Source organism: Peromyscus eremicus, chromosome 1, assembly GCF_949786415.1.
Source record: "Peromyscus eremicus chromosome 1, PerEre_H2_v1, whole genome shotgun sequence".
In the NCBI taxonomy this organism is placed as follows: domain Eukaryota; kingdom Metazoa; phylum Chordata; class Mammalia; order Rodentia; family Cricetidae; genus Peromyscus; species Peromyscus eremicus.
This window is the reverse complement of record NC_081416.1, coordinates 83,232,749-83,249,648: the sequence shown is the minus strand read 5'-3', so window position 1 is coordinate 83,249,648 and position 16,900 is coordinate 83,232,749.

The following is a 16,900-nucleotide window of genomic DNA, read 5'->3' as shown; positions in this document are numbered from 1 at the left end:
AGCTTGAGGTCAGGGATGGTGATGCCTCTGGAAGTTCCTTTATTGTACAGGATTGTTTTTGGCTATCCTGGGCTTTTTGTTTTTCCATATGAAAAACATGAATATTGTTCTTTTCAGGTCTGTGAAGAATTGCATTGAGATTTTGATAGGGTTTGCATTGAATCTGTAGATTGCATTTGGTAAGATTGGCATTTTCACTGTGTTGATCCTACCTATCCAAGAGCATGGGAGATCTTTCCATTTTCTGATATCTTCTTCAATTTCTTTTTTCAAACTTTAAGTTCTTATCATACAGGTCTTTTGCTTGTTTGGTTAGAGTTACTTCAAGATATTTTATGTTATTTGTGGCTATTGTAAAGGGTGATGTTTCTCTAATTTCTTTTTCAGCCTGTTTATCATTTGTGTATAGGAAGGCTACTGATTTTTTTGAGTTAATCTTCTATCCTGCCATATTATGAAGGAATTTATCAGCTGTAGGAGTTCCTTGAAAGAGTTTTTTGGGTCACTTATGTACACTATCATATCATCTGCAAATAGCAAAAGTTTGACTTCTTCCTTTCCAATTTCTATCCCCTTGATCTCTTTTTGTTGTCTTATTGCTTTATCTAGAACTAAAGGTACTATATTGAGTAGATATGGGGAGAGTGGACAGCCTTGTCTTGTTTCTGATTTTAGTGGGATTACTTTGAGTTTCTGTCCATTTAGTTTGATGTTGGCTGTTGGCTTGCTGTATATTGCCTTTAGTATATTTAGGTATGTTCTTTGTATCCCTGATCTCCCTAAGACCTTTGTCATGAAGGGGTGCTGGATTTTGTCAAAGGCTTTTTCACAGCATCTAATGAGATGATCATGTGGATTTTTTCTTTCAGTTTGTTTATATAGTGGATTACACTGGCAGATTTTCATATGTTGAACCAACCTTGGATCTCTGGGATGAAGCCTGCTTGATCATGGTGGATGATTTTTTTTTGATGTGTTCTTGGATTCAGTTTGCCAGTATTTTATTGAGCATTTTTGCATCAATGTTCATGAGGGAGATTGGCCAGTAGTTCTCTTTCCTAGTTGTGTCTTTGTGTGGTTTGGGTATCAGGGTAACTGTAGCCTTGTAAAAAGAGTTTGACAATGTTCCTTCTGTTTCTATTGTTTGGAACAATTTCAGGAGTATTGGTATTATCTCTTCTTTGAAATTCTGGTAGAATTCTGTGCTGAAACCATCTGGCCCTGGGCTTTTTATGGTTGGGAGACTTTTAATAACTATTTCTATTTCCTTAGGGGCTATAGGTCTATTTAAATTGTTTATCTGATCTTGATTTAATGTTGGTATGTGGTACCTATCCAGAAAATTGTCCATTTCTTTTAAATTTTCCAATTTTGTGGAGTACAGGTTTTTGAAGTATGACCTAATGATTCTATGATTCTTTGCATTTCCTCAGTGGCTATTATTATGTCCCCCTTTTCATTTCTGATTTTGTTAATTTGGATATTTTCTCTCTGATTTTTGGTTAGTTTGGGTAAAGGTTTGTCTATCTTGTTGATTTTCTCAAAGAACCAACTCTTTGTTTCATTGATTCTTTGTACTGTTCTCTTTGTTTCTATTTTATTGAGTTCAGCCCTCAATTTAATTATTTCCTGTTGTCTGCTCCTCCTAGGTGAATTTGCTTTTTTTTTTTGTTCTAGAGCTTTCAGGTGTGCTATTAGGTTGCTAGTGTGAGATTTCTCTACTTTCTTTATGTAGTTACTTAGTGCTATGAACTTTCCTCTTAGCACTACTTTCATGGTGTCCCGCAAGTCTGGATATGTTGTGCATTCATTTTTGTTGAATTCTAGGAAGTCTTTAATTTCTTTCTTTCTTTCTTCCTTCCAGGACCCAGTGCTGATTCAGTTGAGCATTGTTCAGTTTCCATGAGTTTGTAGGCTTTCTGCAATTTGTGCTGTTGTTGAATTCTAACCTTAAGCCATGGTGGTCTGATAAGATACAGGGTTATTCCTTTTTTTTTTTTTTTTGTATCTGTTGAGATTTGCTTTGTTACCAAGTATGTGGTCAATTTTGAAGAAAGTTCCTGAGGTGCTGAGAAGAAAGTATATTCTTTTGTGTTTGGGTGAAATGTTCTATAGATGTCTTTTAGGTCCGTTTGACTCATAACATCTGTTAGTTCCCTTATTTCTCTGTTAAGTTTCTGTCTGGAGGACCTGTCTAGTGGTGCCCCCCACTATTAGTGTGGGGTTTGATGTGTGATTTAAGCTTTAATAATGTCACTTTACAAATGTAGGTGCCCTTGTGTTTGGGGGGCATAAATGTTCAGAATTGAGACTTCATCTTGATGGATTTTTCCTGTGATAAATATGAAATGTCCTTCTTCATCTCTTTTAATTAATTTTAGTTTGAAGTCTATTTTGTTAGATATTAGGCTAGCTACACCAGCCTATTTCTTAGGTCCATTTGATTGGAAAAATTTTCCCAACCCTTTACTCTGAGGTAATGTCTGTCTTTGAGGTTGAGGTGTGTTTCTTGTATGCAGCAGAAGGATGGATCCTGTTTCCATACCCATTCCGTTAGCCGGTATCTTTTTATAGGCAAATTGAGTCCATTGATATTAAGAGATATTAATGACCAGTGATTGTTAATTCTTGTTGTTTTTAGTTTTGTTGTTGTTGTTGTTGGTAGTGTGTGTGTGTGTGTGTGTGTGTGTGTGTGTGTGTGTGTGTGTTTCCCTTCTCTGGTATTTGCTGGTGTGAGGTTATCTATTGTCTATATTTTGGTGGTTGCAGCTAACTTCTTTGGGTTGTAGTTTTCCTTCTAGTACTTTCTGTAGGGCTGCATTTGTGGATATGTAATGTTTAAACCTGGTTTTGTCATGAAATATCTTGTTTTCTCCATCTATGGTGATTTAAAGCTTTGCTGGGTATAGTAGTCTGGGCTGGCATCCTTGGTTTCTTAGTGTCTGCAGAACGTCTGTCCAGGACCGTCTTGCTTTCATAGTTTCCATTGAGAAGTTGGGTGTAATTCTGATAGGTCTGCCTTTATATGTTACTTGACCTTTTTCTTCTTCTGCTCTTAATATTCTTTCTTTATTCTGTATGTTTGGTGTTTTGATTATTATGTGGCGAGGGGACTTTTTTTTTGGTTTAGTCTATTTGGTGTTCTGTAAGCTTCTTATATCTTCATAGGCATATCTTTCTTTATGTTGGGAAAGTTTCTTCTGTGATTTTATTGAATATATTTTCTGTGCCTTTGAGCTGCAATTCTTCTCCTTCTATCCTATTATTCTTAGGTTTGGTCTTTTAATGGTGTTTCAGATTTCTTGGACGTTTTGTGTTAAACATTTGCTGGATTTAACATTTTCTTTGACCAATGAATCTATTTCCCCTATGGTATCCTCAATGCTTGAGATTCTGTTGTCCATCTCTTGTATTCTTTTGGTTATGCTTGCCTCTGTAGTTCCTGTTTGTTTACTTAGATTTTCCTTTTCCTGAATTCTCTCAATTTGTGTTTTCTTTGTTGCCTCTATTTCAATTTTCAAGTCTTGAACTGTTTCTTTCACCTGTTTAATTTTTTCCCTTAAGTTTCTTGGCTTTCTTTAAGGGATTTATTGATTTCTTCCAATTTTTTGTTTGTCTTTTCCTCCATTTCTTTAAGGGAATTTTTCATTTCCTCTTTAAGGGACTGTCATCTTCATAAACTTGTTTTTAAGGTCATTTTCTTCTAGATCATCTGTGTTGGGATGTTCAGGTCTTGCTGTTGTAGGATCACTAGGTTCTGGTGTTGCCATATTGCTCTTTATATTATTGAATGTGTTCTTACACTTCCATCTACCCGTTTCTTCCTTCAGTCTGTACAGGTGGAGCTCCGGGTCCTCTTCTTCCAATCAGTGGCTGCAAAGAGGGGCACAGAATGTGCCTCTGGGGCCTAGAGGCTAGAGAACTGGGGCCTTACCTTTTCTTCCCAATGGGTGCAGGAGGGGTGGGTGGCTCTGGTAGTACAGCAGGGAGATTTAAGTTGCTTTTTTTCCAGAGTATTTTATCACAGCAACAAGAAAAGAAACAAGACTCCATCCTTCCTGTATTTCTCCTTGTGTTTACTATATCTAATGAACATTTTGTTGTTGTTGTTTGTTTTTTTGAGAGAGGGTTTCTCTGTCTATGTTTTTTTGAGAGAGGGTTTCTCTGTCTAACCCCGGCTGTCTTGGATCTTCCTCTGTAGACCAGGCTGACCTTGGACTCACAGAGATCCACCTGTTCTGCCTCCTAAGTCTTGGGATTAAAGGCATGCAGCACCATGCCTAACTTCTAACGTACAATGTATTTTACTATTTTTCTTGCTTATTGTCTTGCTTACTGTGACAGAATCCCAGTGGTCTCCAACTCTTGATACTTTGTCCTTTTGAAATCCATTCTCATTGAGGACCTACCTTGCTTACAGGCAACACAATCTGACCATATGGACAGGGTATCTCTCTGGTATTAGATTGTGACTTCCCTCTTCTAGTGCCTTCTCAGATGGCATGATTTGAGGAAGCAATTAACCACATGGAAGGATCCCATGACCAGCAGTTGGGAGAAACACTTGGTCAACACCTGGGTCAGAACTGAAGCCAAATCTAGCAACCCTTGAGGAACTAAATCCCATCAATATCCATGTGAGGTTGGAAGCAAGCATATTCTTCCTTATTTAAGCCTCCAGAAAGGACCTCAGCTTCATATACCACCGTAACTGTGGCTTGTAACAAATTCTTAAGCAGAGAAACCAGCCATATCCGACCAGATTTCTTGAGTCTCAGAATTGTGAGATAATGAATATGGGATGCTTTAAGCAGCGAAGTTTTGTGCTAATGAGTGACATGGCAACACATGATGAAATTATCATCTCTTGCATGTGAGTGCCACACTCATTAAGTTGACCCCTCACCTTAGTGCTCAGAATCCAATGGGCCCATTGACCTTGCATGAGAAACTTGCTGCTCCAGACTCAAGTCCTCAGAAGACTCCATGCTTGGCTGACCACCTGCTTCTAGTGAGCATAAAAACATTTTCTGGGATCTCATTTTGTGTAGGACCAGTGAATCTGGTTGGAGGGAGACTTCAAAGGTTTACTTTAGTTCATGGTTTTGTGTGTAGTCTGTCATGGAGGAGAAGGCATGGTGTTGAGAGTGACTCTAGCTATGACAGCAGGAACATGATGCAGCCAGTCACACTGTGTCCACAGACAAGAACCAGAGAGAGATGAACGGTGGTGCTTAGCTCTCTTTCTCCAGGACTCCAGCCCATGGGATGGTGCCATCCACATTCAGGGTGGGTCTTCCTTCAATAAAATCCCCATGTCTGTGCTATCATAGATGGGCCTAGAGGTGTGTCTCCTAGGTGATTGTAAGATACAGTCAAATTGATATTGAAGAGAGAGAGAGAGAGAGAGAGAGAGAGAGAGAGAGAGAGAGAGAGAGAGAGAGAAGAGAGAGAGAGACCTAAAGTGGGCCTATGACTAGCCTGTCTGGGTGTGAATCCCAACTGTGGACCCTGTGAAAGTAATCTAAACACTGTGCCTTTTATTGTATCTTCTGTGAAATGAAAATCTGTGTCTCCATAAGTTCAGATGTTGACTCCCTTTAGGATGAGATGTTTCAATTCAGAAAAAAAGAATGCTATACAGAAGCATATGTGTTTGGGTTTGCATGTGTAGGCCCATGTGTGCAAGTGCACGTGCACATGTGTGCTTGTGTGACAAAATTGATGTCAGGTGTCTTCCTTAACCACTCTCCCTTGTTTACTGAGGCAGAGTCTTTTGATTAAGCTAGAGCTCACCAACTTGGCTCATCTAGTGAGCTAGCTTGCTCCAGGGATCCCTTGCCTCAGCCTCTCGTGATGGGATTGTAGACAAGTCACCACATCCACCTGGGTTTATGTGGGTGTTAGGGATCCAAATTTTGCTCCTCTTGAACATGGAAAGTGCTTTAACCACTGAGTGATCTCTCTAGCCCCCACCCCCATGAGCTTTTAAGGGACACAAGGCCTTCACTAGAATCTAGCCATGGTGGCTACTAGTACCACGATCTCCCCCTTCTAGTCTCTAGAACTCTGAGAAGCCAGTGCTTGCTGCTTAAACCACCCACACTATGCCTTCTCATAGGAGTCCAATTAGTTAGAGTGAAGACAGACTCCTGCTAACGTCGGCTTGATGGACCTATGAAGATCCAAGGTGGTCGCCTGTGTCATGGGTAGAGTTTGGATCAGACACATTGTCTTCTGGTTTGCTTTGCCTCCTGCACCTGGGCACAGACACAGAGAGGGAGGGCCCTGCTAGCCCATATCGCAGCAATTGTGGGAAAAAGATGTGAAAGTTCAGGCAAGCAGCATGAACACTGAAGAAGCAAGGACTGAGGAGAGTGGGAGAAGGCAGAGGCAAGAGGTGGGTTCAAATCCTTGTTTTCATCCTAGTTATTCCGTGAGTAGTACTAAACTGACATCTGAAAGGAATACAGCTCATCATAGGTGGCTCCCAATTGGGACACACCTTCTGGGATTTGGAGCCAGACAGACGCGAGCTTGAGACAAACAGTGTTCATTCCCAGCTGTGCACTGCACTCAAGCACTGTGGCTTCTCTGTGCTTCAGTTTTTCCCACGTCAGGATAAGAGTGTCTGCTTCACAGTTGTGGTGTGAGAGAAGATGTGATGATAGTTTGTCTCCAGCTTATCTGATATCACTTGTCTGTTCATTAAAATGCAGCTTTTCAGCTTCTTCTCAGTGTCAATAAAGCCAGAACAGATCCCAGGAATCAGTAGATTTGATAAGCAAGTTTGGTAAATACCAAAGCACTTAGATTTCTATGTATTTATTATCATCTCCTTAATGTTACTGTGTGACATGCAGCTTTATTATACTTATTACGGTTTGCAGTGTACAGGACGTGGTTTTGGTGAGTATCCACACAGTCATACATGGAAAGATGTCCTCACCACACTCTCCCTTTGCATTCCTAGCCTCACCTTCTCTTCCACCTATGGCAGCTGATGGAGAACTGCTTTCCACTAACACATCACCTGCATTCCTTGTACCCATCATCTGCTTTCTATACATACACCTATAGCATGAATCTTAAAGAGTCTTATTAATAAAAACAAACCTGGGGCCTGGGATTGGGCTCAACGCTGGAAGATCAGAGAAGCAAAACAAGCCACAACCACCTCACCTTGCCAATTCCTCAGCTGATCCTGTTTCCTCAGACTGGAAGCCTCTGAGTCATCATCTAGAATGGATCTCAGCTGAACTGCTTCTCAAACGCCTAAAAGCTTAACCAGCCTAGTTCCTGGTTTTCACTGCTTTCTGCCATCACTTCCTGGGATTAAAGGCTCACTTTCTGGGATTAAAGGCATGTGTCACCATGCCTGGATGTTTCCAATGTGGCCTTGAACTCACAGAGATCCAGAGGGATTTCTACCTCTGGAGTGCTAGGATTAAAGGCAAGAGTGCCACCATTTTCTAGCCTCTGTATCTAGTGGCTGTTCTGTTCTCTGACCCCAGATAAGTTTATTAGGATGCACAATATTTTGGGGAACACAATATCACCACATACACCATCTAATTTTGACTCACGAGGCCATCTGTCTCCATTCACACATCATCTATTTCCATGCACGCACCATCTGCTTTCATGAACACACCATCTGTCTCTATGCACACACCATCTGCCTCTGTGCACACACCATCTACTCCCATGCACACACCATCTACTCCCATGCATACACCATCTACTCCCATGCACACACCATCTACTTTCCCTGCTCACACCATCTGCTTTCTATGCTGACACCATCTGCTTTCCAAGCATGTGCCATTTGTGCAAACTCATCTCCTTCTATGTACACACCATTCACTTTCCATGTACATACCACCTGCTTTACACACACACACACACACACACACACACACACACACACACACACACCATCTGCTTTCCAGGAACACAGCATCTGCTTTCCAAGCACATGCCATCCTTGCAAACTAATTTGCTTCCCTGCACACACCACCCACTTTTCATGTGTACACTATCTGCTTCCCATGCACATGCAATCTGTGCTCACACCATCCACTTTCCATGCACACACCATCTCTAGGCTCATGCCATCTGTGCACACACAATCCATCAGCTCAGGTCGAGTATTGCTGAAAGGTCCACTCTCAAAGCAAAGTGCTTTTTCTGCTAACCTCATTATTTCTTCCAATAGAGGCAGGAAAGGCCATCATATTTAAAACCTGCTCAGGCCCAGCCAGCAATGTTTTTCAGCACTGTTTGCTTTCAGAGAGCAAAAACACAACCATTGCCTTCTAGGTTAGCTCGGGGCCAGTGGAGAGGAAATAAAACCAAAAATGTCTCCAAGCTTTTGAGATCAAAAGGGACTTTAGATAGAGATTGGTCACATGGGATGGAAGGTGTGGGGAAGCAAACCGTTCACAGTCTCTGGCCAACTCAGGGGGGCGCTTCTAGGCTGAGCTGGGAGGAGAGAGAGAGGAAGATGGGGAGAGGGAGAGGGAGAGGGAGAGGGAGAGGGAGAGGGAGAGGGAGGGAGGGAGAGAGAGAGAGAGAGAGAGAGAGAGAGAGGGTTGCCAGATTCCAGTGCTTGTGGACTCATGGCAGGCTTGTCTTCTTCTGGTGGGGCTGGGTCCTTAGAACTGTCGTTGGAGAAGCTCACAAGTCTGGGATAATATCCTGCCTGGCTTGGCTTCCTCCTATTTTTTAGCGTCTTGTGAACTATGGTCAAGGACTAACTGACTAACTTCCCAGAACCCTGGGAAGTGGCACCTCTGTGAGCAGGGGTCAGGGAAGGGCATCCACAGTCTCTTCCCCTAAAATACCCTAGTTCAAGGATCTGCAAACAATAACTTTTCCCACTGGCCAAATAAAGCCCACCACTTGTATTTGTTAGTAAAGTTTTATTGGCACACAGCCATGCTCATATGCTTACATACTATCTATAGCTATAGATGTAGATGTAACTAACCATCTTTTTAAATAAGAAACACAGAACCAACGCAAAGAAGAAAGCCAAGAGGTCAGAGCTAAGAGCTAAAACCTTACCCTTCCTCCTGCGGTGGTCTTACCTCTCCGAACCAGAGCTACTTTCTGTGTTAAAATCTTTATATAGAGTTTCTGTTCTGCCTTCTCATTGGTTGTAAACCCAACCACATGACTGCCTCATCACGGCCTGTCTGTATAGGCCTCCAGGTTTTCTGTGATTGGTATTGAGATTAAAGGCATGTGTATCCAATACTGGCTGTATCCCTGAACACACAGAGACTTACCTAGCTCTGTCTACCAAGTGCTGGGATTACAAGCGTATGCCACCACTGCCCTGCTTTCCTATGGCTTGCTAATAGCTCTGACCCTGGGCAACTTTATTTATTAACATACAAATAACATTTTAGTACAAATAAAATATCACCATATATAGATGCAGCCGTGCATGTTTGAATAGTCACAATAGTGATCCTGTGGCCTGCAAAGTCTGATGTGTCTATTATCTCTTCATTTACAGAACAAGTCTTTTAAAAAGACTTACTTATTTTTATTTGTGTGTGTGTGTGTGTGTGTGTGTGTGTGTGTGTGTGTGTGTGTGTCCTGCATGAATATATGATGCCTATGGAGGTCAGAAGAGGGCATTGGTTCCTCAGGAACTAGAGTTGCAGATGGTTGTGAGCCACCATATGTGTGTTGGTAACTGAATCCAGGTCCTCTGCTAGAGCAACCAGTGCTCTTAACCACTGATCCATTGCTCTACTCACACGGAAGTGTCTCAGTCCTTACTCTTGAGGAAAATACCTAGGGACAAAGATGCCACATCAGTAGTAGCAACTGCAGGGGCTGCCAGATAGTCTCCCGAGTCACCTGGGTAAAAGAGGGACTAAATCATACAGTGGTGTCCGGGTGAATCTTTCTCTCGCTGGCCTTCCTAAGTGATTGATTGGAGGGCTTTGAGTCCTTTAGCCAGGTGAGATCCCCATAATGAGAAACTGTGAACCTTCACAACTGATCCCATCATCTCTCAGAAGGAGATCCTGACATTCTTCTCACACCTCATCTGCTAATTGCCTATTTAAGACCCTATTATGTAAAGATAATTTGGACTGGGGTCATTCTACTAATGAAATCTTTAAAAACAGAAACAAAATTTGCCTTGGGGCTATAGCTCAGTGGTAGAGTAATTGCCTAGCATGCACAAGGCCCTGTGTTCAATTCCTAGCACTACAAAACAAATAGTAGGAGGCCCAAAGTCTTGTAGATCATGAGGAGAAAAATGAACTTATAATATCAGGAACCCAGCCCCCCTTTTTTTGGAAACAGGGTCTCATGCTAGTAAGACTGGCCTCAAACTCCCTGTGTAGCCAAGGGTGACTTTGAACTTCTGATCCTCTTGCACTTCCTGAGTGCTGAGATTACAGATGTTTTACCATGCCCAGTTTATGCTGTGCTGGAGATTGAACCCAGGGTTTCAGGCACAGTGGGCAAGCACTTTACCAACTGAGCCACATCCTCAGCCCTATAGACTTTGTATTACATTTAATAACTTGATATAATTTTGGTTCTACTAATAGCTCTGCACCATGTGTTATAATTAACAGAGAGGGCACACATTTTTGTTTTACTAATATTAGGTGGTAGCATGACATGACACCCTTTACTTCATGTTTTATTGATACCACCACCATGAAGATGATTTTTGTATTATGACATTTGAGAACCTGGTCTATTTTTTTCAAGGCTCTTCCAACCCACTGATGTTAAAAACTAAAATTTGGGACCAGAACAATCTCAGACATCTCATCTAAATCATATCTCAGTCTGAGAGATCTGTTGGTGCTCAACAGATAATTCAGAATAGCGTCAATCAAAGAGAAACAGAATAAGGTAGAATTGGTACTGATTCATTTTTGGAAAACAAGGGCCAGGAGCCTATTGTTTGGTTGTGAGTCATGGGAAACTCAAGTTTATTAGGTGTGTGGGATATTTGTTGGCAAACAGAATTCAAGTCAACCACACAGCACAAGAAGGGTTGGCAGAAGACTGGATAGAATATGGGAAACATGACTGGTGGCCTCTTGTTTTGGCTCCTCCCCAAGTGTCCTTAGTTTGCTTATGATGGATGAGTTTACTCTATGGCACAAGAAGCATGGCAGCAATTTTCATGCTTTAACATAACTTTAACAAATCATGGTCACACCAGCCAGATGAAAGCCACCACCCATGCTTTCTGTTGCTTCAAAACAAAACAAAACACCCAGATCTTCTCATCAACCCAACTGGGATCAGGTACCTGTTTCAAAATCAGTTAGTTGGGGCTTGAGGTCAAAGAACTTGGCAGTGGTTATAGCAATCTTGTGGAAGGGGCTGGGAGAGGACCAGTTCCTGGAGGAAGCAAGGAGCTCTGGGGGAGACAGAGTGGTAGATGATACTGCAGCAGTGCTCGGCCCCCATTTTCCTGAGATGTTTCCAGTGTGTTCCCCAGGATTGCTGATGTGGTGGCTCTGCTGATTTCTCCATCTCTGCGACATGATGCCGACAGAAACAGCCCGAGAGAGGAAGCACTTATTCTGGCTTTTCAGAGGGTTCAGCCTATGGTCTTGTGAGGCCACATGCTTGTGCAGAACATCATGGGGGCAGGGACATTTCACAGAGGAGGTTCTTGACACGGTGTTTGACAGGAAGCTGAGGAAGAGCTCACTTACTCCTTTTCCTTTTTTATTTTGTCTGAGCTCTGAGTCCATGCCCACAGTCCTGCCTACAGTCAGGGTGGATGGTCCTTACTCAGTTAATTATCTCTAAACACCTTCATGAACACACCCTTAAGTATTTCCTAAGTGGTTTTAGATCTAGTCAAGTTGACCATAAACTATCAGTGTAGAGAACCTCTGGTTAATTGTTGGAAATTTAATAATACATGAAGGGATTCTATGGTTGTTTAAATGAGAATGGCTCCCATAGGTCCATATATTTGAATGCTTAGTCACCAGGGAGTGGCACTATTTGAGAAGGATTAGGAAGTGTGGCCTTGTTGGAGTAGGTGTGATCTTACTGGAGGAAGTGTCACCGGGGATGGGCTTAGAGGTTTCACACCTGGCCCAGGACACACTCTCTCTCTCTCTCTCTCTCTCTCTCTCTCTCTCTCTCTCTCTCTCTCTCTCTCTCTGCCTGATGCCTGTGGATTAGGATGTAGCTCTCAGCTACTTCTCCAGCACCATGTCTGCCTGTATGCTGCCACTCTCCCTGCCATGATGATGATAATGGATTAACCTTATGAAACTGTAATCCAGCCCCCAATTAAATGCTTTCTTTTATAAGCGTTACCCTGGTCATGGTTTCTCTTTACAGCAACAGAACAGTGACTGAAACAGGTTCATTCAAGCATGAGGACCTGAGTTTGGACGCCCAATACCCACAAAAATCTGGGCTTGGGTGGTGTGCACCTATAATCCTCACACTGGAAAGATGGAGACAGGAGGATTTCCGGAGCTTGCTGACCAGCTAGTGTTGCTAAAATGGTGAGCTCCAGGTTCAGTGAAATACCTATTGCAAACAAATAAGGTGAAGAATGATAGAAGATATTGGACGTTAACCTTTGGCCTCCAAGTGTGCTCCTGCATACACATGGGAACATGTATATCACAGACTCACAGAAACATGTGCACATGCACATTCTCCCAAATGCTTGCTGGCCAAGTAGTTTATGAGGCCTGTTTAAGAAGGTATTGTTTTGTATTGGTTGCTTATTGGAGGTTACATAATTAAGATACCTCTTAATGAGTATTGTTTTCTAAAAATTACTTATATTCACATATTCCTTATAAAATCTTCATTGTTTAGGGCAATGGACTTCTTTCTTATTTTTTTATTCCAGCCTTAAAAAGTTCTCCTGTGAATGCTTTATATGCATGCCATACATCCATACAGCAGGACATGCATATAATTTGTATCTGCCTGCAGGTAGGCACTGAGGGGAATTGTCGGGAACATTTTATTAATGGGGTATGCAGTAAGAGTTTGGAGATCACGGCCTTAGGTTCTCACGAAAGGAACAAATTTTAGGAACAGTTACAGCACAGATGAGGCTATTGTTTCCGAAAGGAGGGAAGGGGCTGTGTGGAGATCAGTGGGTGTTCACTCCACACACAGACCAGAGGAGCTGTGTGGAGCAGTGGGTGTTCACTCCACACACAGACCAGAGGGGCTGTGGAGATCAGTGGGTGTTCACTCCACACACAGACCAGAGAGGCTGTGTGGAGCAGTGGGTGTTCACTCCACCCTTAGACCAGAGGGGCTGTGGAGATCAGTGGGTGTTCACTCCACACAGAGACAGGAGCAGTGGAAGCCAGACATCCATCAAAGGGCAGTAATGTATTTCCTGGGTCTTTGTTGCAGAGTTCTCTTTTGTTCCTTTCCCTTCTCTGTCCCCATTCTTCTTTTCTTTTTTGACCCCCTGCTTTAAACCCCTCCTCGGGGATGTATCTCTGTCTAGCAGGAACAAAGACAGGGCTTGGCAGGATGAACTCATGGACCTTTCTTGGAGCACAGCAGAGTTTGGTGGCTATCATTTGTGACACCCATAACCTTCTGCCTTCTGCCATTCTCTCTCTCTCTCTCTCTCTCTCTCTCTCTCTCTCTCTCTCTCTCTCTCTCCCTCCCTCCCTCCCTCCCTCCCTCCCTCCCTCTCTCTCTCTCCCTCCCTCTTTTGCGCGACTAAGGTACCCAAGTAGGCCTCAAACTTGTTATTTAACTAAAGATGACCTTGAGTTCTTGATGTTCCTGACTTCACCTCACAGGTGTTGAGATTACAGGCATGCACCGCCAAGTGGGGTTCTATATAGTACTTGGTTTCAAACCCAGGACTTCATGTATGCTAGACCAGAACTTTACTCACTGACTCACATCCTCAGCCACAATTTCACCTTCTTGACTCATTGATTCCTCTTGTTCCCCCACTAAACTTCTTGCTTTCCTTTCTTACTCACTAAGTGACTTGAAAGGTTGAGCACAGGTCAATGTGATGGACCTACCCAGAGGAATCGGAGGTGGTAGACTTAGGTCCCTGATAAATATCTTATGAAACCTGAGCACGGCGGTGCAGGGCTGGAAACGGCCACATAATTCAATGGCTTCAAGTGATCCTGTGCCACTTGGCCACCTTCCCGAGGACACGATGTCTTCCATCATGTCAGCTGGGGTTGGTACTAAGTAATAGATACTATTGGTTGGCAGAGAAGTGGAAGGTTTTTGCACCAAATGTGTTCCAGTGGGCGTCAGGGAAGTCCCAGCAGTTCCCTGTGCTCTCAGAGGCACCTGCTACCCAGGACTCACCTAAGAGATGCAGGCTGCACACAGGGTGATTTTGATGCTGTGGCTTTCAGTTATTCTGGTTGCTAAATCATCTTGTCCCTTGACCCTTCAGTCCCCACTCATTCACGTGACATTGAGAAAATCATTTTTGATTTCTGGATTGTGCCCTAGAGGCTAGAGACACTGCATTGAACAAGACAGGCAAGGTCTCTGCCTTCCTGGAATTTATAGTCCTGGAGATAATAACCGCAGAAGTGAATGAATAAGGAGATGTTTTCAGCTAGCGGTAGGTGTTAAAAAGACAACAGGGTAGGTGTTATAAAGACAACAGAGTAGGATAATGAGTCAGGAATTGACTAAAGGAGTGGCTTGCACACAGACAGACAGATGATATTTGGGTCAGGATGCACAGGAAGTTGGATATGTATAAATCTGAGAAGCTCCCCCCCCCCCCCCGCCACAACCAAAGGAAGAGCAGAGCAAAGTCCATGCCCCTAAAGCCACTGTAACAAGCTGTGTGTGACTGTAATCCCAGTACTGGGGAGTTGGAGACAGGAGGATACCTGGGGCTTGTTGACCCCCTGGTTTAGCCTAATCAGAGAGTTCTAGGTTTGGTGAGAGACCTTATATTAAAAACAAAAAAGACAATGTGGCTAGAGGTGTGCAGTCAGGCCAGGTCCTGTGGGTAACTGTGGGCAGTGGCAAGAATTCTCCATTTTTATTCTGTTTGCAGAAGAGAGCCACTGAGGTTTTTAAGCATCTAACGTAAGTTTCTTTCTTGCTTTTTTCTTTTTTAACAGATCACTGCTTGTTATTTGGAAAGGGAAGGGAACAGTGGAGACAGACAGATTAGGAGGTTACTGCAACAGCCCAAGCAAGAAATGACAGTGAACTGAACCATGTAGAGGAGACTCCTTGCAGTATTCTTGCAGCTGGTGTGGTGGTTTGAATGAGAATGACCTCTATGTGTTCAGAGGTTTGAATTCTTGATCCCCAGTTGGTGAAACTGTTTGGGAAGGATTAGGAAGTGTGGCTTTGTTGAAGAAGGTGTGTCACAGGGAGTGGATTTTGAGGTTTCAAAAGACTTGTACCCTGTTCAGTGTGCTCTCTCTGCCTCCTGCTTGTGGATCAAGATGTGAGCTCTTGGCTGTTCCCGCTGCCATGCCTTTGCTCTGTCATCACAGACTCTGAACCTTCTGAAACCATGCCCAATTAAATGTTTTCTTTTATAATTTGCTTTGATCATGATGTTTGTCATAACAATAGAAAGGTAACAGAAAGTAAAAAGCAGTTAAAACAAAGTAACTGAGAAGATAGCTGGTGTGTGGTAGGAGGCTGAGAGCTATACCTGAACTTGAATCAACAGGGTGAAAGTGGATAGGCTATCACCAGCAAAGGAATAAGCTTAAAGCTGGAGGCAGAGGGTGCTACGCCTGAGGGTGCTAGGCCAGCCCTGCTCAGCCCCAAATGGGGCATACATATCACTCCTTCCCCTAAGGCTGGGGGTCTCAGAGGAGGAGGGGGAGGGAAGATTGTAAGAGTCAGAGGTAGTGGATGACGTCAAAGAAACTGTTTCCTAGACACTGCAGGACAGCTGTCCATATGAACTCAGAGTGGTTATAATAGCATGCATGAGACCTGGGTGAGCTCAAACTGGACAAAATCCCAGCATGGGGGACAGGAAGAGGTGTGCATGAAGTCCTACCACTAGCTGAGGAGTTATCAGAATTGAGAGCTGCTGGGAGAGGGAGACTCAGTTTTATTTAATGATGTAACCACCAGAGCAGGCCTTCCTCCCAAGAGTAGTTGGGCATCACATTGAACTCAGTGAGTTTAAAAGACCAAAGGAGAAGATTCAAAGTTGGGTGGATAGAGAGGTGAGGGTGGAGGGAGTGCATCTGGGAAGAGGTGTGTGTGTGGGGGAGCGGGGAGTGAATATGGTCAAAACACATTGTATGAACCTCTTACAATTTAATAAAAATATTAAAAAGAAACAGGTACGGCACACCGATAAGGACTGATCCCCAAGGCTGGCTTTGCTGTGCCTGGCTTGAGCCCTTTGTCAAGACAGGCAGGTGCCCCAGGTCAGAGTGGAGATGTGGGAGAGCAGGTGTCAGGACCCCTCAGTCTGTCCTTGCGTTGGCTTCCCAAAGAACTCAGCATAGTACCCAAGTGGTAGTAGAGCACAGTACCTCCTGAGAGCTGCCCTGAGCTTGTCTTTCTTGATGTGTCCCTTTTCCTCGGCATGGGGACTGGGGACACTTAGCACCTCTTCTTGTCATTGTCTTGTTTGGGCCACCTCAGAATGCCATCCGCACACCTGCTACACACTATACCAAGCTACAGTCCTGATCCCTCACTTTCCAAATTCTCCTTAGGCAAATATCTCCCCTTTTTCCTTTGATTTGTCCTGCTACAGGATCAGATCTGAAATATTTCCCCAAATGGTCTTAGTTCTCAGCATAGAGATATTGGGGGAGGTGAGACCTTTAAGAAGTGGGACCTAGAGGGACAGTGTTTGGTCATTGGGGGCATGTTGTTGAAGAGGAGAGTACCTCCCTCCTTAATCCCCCTCCCTCCT